This window comes from Rhagoletis pomonella, unplaced genomic scaffold (assembly GCF_013731165.1).
Source record: "Rhagoletis pomonella isolate Grant_MI unplaced genomic scaffold, Rhpom_1.0 Rhpom_scaffold_00002, whole genome shotgun sequence".
NCBI classification, from domain to species: domain Eukaryota; kingdom Metazoa; phylum Arthropoda; class Insecta; order Diptera; family Tephritidae; genus Rhagoletis; species Rhagoletis pomonella.
Genome location: NW_023458556.1, coordinates 3774780 through 3779418, shown reverse-complemented (window position 1 = coordinate 3779418; position 4639 = coordinate 3774780).

Sequence of the window (4639 nt, the reverse complement as noted above, 5' to 3'; positions counted from 1 at the left end):
ATGTTTAACCGCAGATTAGTGTTAACCAGACATTGAGTAACCGGCCCTTAGTCATTTTTTGAATTAGTGTAAGTACTCATTTGCACTAATTGTTATGGATCATGAATAAGTACACTAATTTTATTAGTACTCAAAGCCGGTCTCTGCTTCAAACTTAAAACAAAAGCACCAAAAAACGCACCAAGCACCAATCTCAAAAATTTTCGCGTTTTGAATACCCACTAAATTTGGTGCGAAAAGCATCTAGTTGGCAACAGTGTGAATGCAAACAAAAGTATTTTATGACGTCAGCGATTGGGTAGATGCTGTCAAATCGACGAAGAGAGGGTTAGCGGTTAGAATATGAAACGCCCTATCTCAGCTGCCGATTCAAAAACGCCCTATATCAGCACATTTTCAATACATTTTGAAATGGGATAGGGCGTTTCTGAACCGAATTCTGAGATAGGGCGTTCTTCAACCAAATTCTGAGATAGGATGTCTTTCAAATAAAATTCTGAAATATTGCGTTCTTGAAAAGTTTTTTTTTTGAGATAGGGCGTTTACGAACTGGCTGCCGAGATAGGGCGGTCTTCCACTCAGCAATTGATAGATAATTTAAAAAACTCACACTAAAATCCTCAGTACTTACATCCATAATTTCCGCCGTTGTTGTTGTGGTCACAGTTGTTAATGTGGTTTTGATTGGCATACTAATGTCGCTGTTGTGCATACTATCCGCCGTTTTTGTAGTCGTTGCAATAATTATTTTAGATGTGGCACCTGTATCTGGACTATTTGGTGTAGATACTAGAGGCGTTGTGGAGTCTGTGCTTGGTGCCGGGGAAGAATTGCTGGATGTGGCTGCCACGTTGAGGGAGTTGGCATCAGTGTTTTTGCCATCTTCTTCGGCTAATGAGATAGATATTGTAGGCGTAGCTGTTGCCGTAGCACATTTCTCGGCACCCACAGTACCGAGGGCGCATGCGGCTGATGTTATGCCAGAAACTGAAGGCCCCTCAGGATCGCTAAAATCGTGAAAGATGTATAACGTGATTTATATATTAGCTGAAATAAATGTATTTACTAGTTAAATAATTCGAAATTAACTTATATTTGAACGCACAATTGATAATAATATGTTGTAACAAAACCATCACAGGTATGTTGTATGTAGTCCAAATGTTACGCTGATAATGCTAATGTGAAAATACCTACATATAACTATGTGCATACATACATATGTATACTTATATGTGAGGACTGTACCGAAAAGAAAATGCACACTTTTAAAGTCAAATTTATTGAAAAGTACACCCAGAAAAAGGTTTAGTTATAATAACCAAGATTTGGTTATAGTGATCAAGTGGCATAGTTGGATATGGCGAAATAAATATATAGTTCACGAAAGTCTGCAATTTACTTAAGACTTCTAGTTGGGACAAATGTATATTTGTTAATAATTACAAAACGACTACCTTGATTGGACAATATTGTTAGTTGAATAAAATCATTGTTGAGCAAATATAAACAATGCTTTGGTTGATACAAGTTTTTAATTAATTTTGTGAACTTGCCGTAGACTTGAATTAGCTAACCGTTTATTATTGGGCAAAAAGTTTCAGTTTGACACAAATAAAAATTTACTCGATGTTTGTTGTGTTTACTTTCTTCTTTTATTTGCATATATTAAGCATAAAAATACGTACATATTTACATAAGTTAGTTACTAAAGTAAATAATACATATGTGTATGGTGGTAAGAATTTCCTAAAAAAGAACGATGAAACAGGAACAGTCGTGCGAAAACCCAGGTCAATATCTGCTGGAAGTATACTGCCTTGCTTTTTCCTTAGCTAAATAGACACTTTCAAATTATAATTCACATGAATTATATATCCACTGAAAAACCCCGGTTGGCATCAAACTTTATATTTTTAATTAAACTTTAAACTATGCGCGCACCGAAACAACCCGCGATGATAGCAAAACTGAAACTGTGACAAACAAGTATGGGCATGTCATAGCACACATGGTGCAGCGATCGACATGCCATAGCTTACTGAGCGCTCTGGGACCACATGCGTGTTTCACCCATATACGAACAGCGGTAGCGGAGCAATGATTTCCACGCACAATGCAATGGTCGGCATACTAGCGCATTCAAACGATTCAATAAGTGGGACTGTGTGCATTGCTCAGCTGGCGATCTTCGTATGTGCTCAGAGAGCGCTCAGCATTCTTTAGGGGTGGCTCACAAGCATGAATATGTTCCACTCTCAAACCAAATCGTGGTTGCTTCAACTAAGATTTGGTAACTATGACTAAACCACGTGTTGAAAGAAAGCTTATCTGCATCAGCAGAGCTTAATAACATCCTTTTATGAACCATACGTTAAGTTGAATGGAATTTGTAGAAATATGCTTCAAAGAAATATTTATTAGTATTAACCAAACCCTTCAACTAAATTAACGATTTGTTACAACCTAGATGAATATTAGAAGCTTTAATATATTTAGTTATAATAACCAATCGATGGTAATAGTTCCCAATCCTTGGTAACAGTTCCCAAATATTGTCAAAATTCGGGAACTAAATATCTTTACTTGTCGAAACTAATCCTTTTTCTCAGTGTAGGCGCTTGACTCCATTGAGGGCATTGCGATAGACGATGAAACTTACGCCAAAATGGACTCAAGAACGTTCCCAGGTAAACAGTTTTACACGAAACGGAGGGGTTGTACAGTTCAGCAGTGAGTGGCATGGTTTGAAGTGGAAAAATTTGGTGAGAAGATCCTAATTTGGCAGGCTATATGTTCATGTGGTCTGAATAGTGCCTTAATCGCCGCCTTTTACCATGTTATAAAAAGCACACCGTAACCGGGTCAATTATGTAGCAAAAGAGAAGAACCCACGAACTGCTCCAGAACTCAGACCAATGGAGAGATATTGGGCAATTGTCAAACTGAACCTAAAGAAGGATGGCAGAGTTGGTAGAAACGTCGCAGATTTTTAAAATTAACTGGCCCAAAGCAAACAGAATGATTACTTGAATGTGTGTGCGCGTAATTTAATGAAGGGAATAAAACGAAAAATTCGGCGAAATTTGAGAATAACGTTTTGTTGCAAATTTTTGTTGAAAATCTATTAAAATATTTTTTTCTTAAAGACCAAAAAAAGTTCGATATAAAGATAATAAAATTCGCTACGTTACAATCTAAACAATTTGTGCAGTTTCTTTTCGGTATATATGTATATACTTTCTTATACATACATTTGTGCATCAGTGATGGAATTGGAAAATTTCTGCGCAGTACACAGCAAAAAAAAAATTTCCAAAATTTATTATCAGTATTGAGTAAGCTATCGGGACAACCAACAAAAAACTTTATGTATGTATGAGCAAATCTCATGAGTTGTTACATTTTTCGACAAAAACGTGTTTTTGGTCGAAAATAGTGTTTCGCCTATCTTGAAAATGCGTTGCCTTCACTTACGTATAAAGAACAAGATTCCATCGCTGAATTGTATTTAAATGAAAATTTAAAGAAGATATACTAAAAAAGTATAAATAACCACTCTTGTTCATATACCCATAGTGGCGTATGTAACGTACACGCCTCGTAGCACCACACTCAGTGTTCTAACACGTTTACTCGTACGCCTTAACTTAAAAGCCATCGTTATTTAAAAGTATGTATGTAATTAAATATTGGCGTGGGCGATTTTTACACGGTATTCTTTATGCACGTAGTATATATTATGTACTTTCTTCAAGTATACAACAATTTAAGACTGAAGTTCGATTCTGTCAATAAAAATTGTAAAAGTGGAATTTTAGTTTCTCAAATCATAGTCATCTTTTAATCAATGTATTTTTTTATTTGAATTTGGTGACACACAAGTTTTATTACACTGGATTCGTCGTTTTGGCAAGAAGAACATTTGCACCGTTTAATTGTAACAATTTAAAGTATCTAAAATTATTTAAATTAAAAAAAGTAAAATTTCAAAAAATAAGAAAATAGATGCGACATATATTCTGCATGCTGCATTAAGAAAATTTGTTGCTTGAAAAAAAAAAAAATTTCAAATGGGTTAACAATTCATTTCAATTTGACATTATAGCCTGTTTCTTATGAGAGCAATGTCAAAATCAAATGACTTTTTCGTCTAAAATTGTTCAAATACTTGATTTATTTTTTGTTATACTTGTTTCTGGAACTTAATTGATCGAAATAAATGTAAGAATGCTTCAGCGTTTTTTTCCTGCCGAGAGAAGGGAGTGACACTAAAAAAAAAAAACAACTCGTGAGATTTGCTTATATATATGTATACGTAGTATTGCATTTGCCGGATACGAGAAGTGTCGGTTGCACTAAATGGTTCTAAAATCAATCGATTGCGCCTTAATTGCCGAGTGGGATAAAAACTGTGAAAAGGCAATCACAAATGCTCGTAGTTTTCCATCACTGGCTTGTGTGTAAGTATGTATGCGGTAGATGTTCATATGTACATTAGCGTGGGCCGAAAATCCGCTTTTTTTTAGAATTTCGATTGGTAATAGCAAAAATATGGTTCACTATGCTCTAAAAACAATCTGTGTGAAATATGACAATTTTTGGTCAATATCTTAGGCTCGCCCAAGTCCATCAAAGT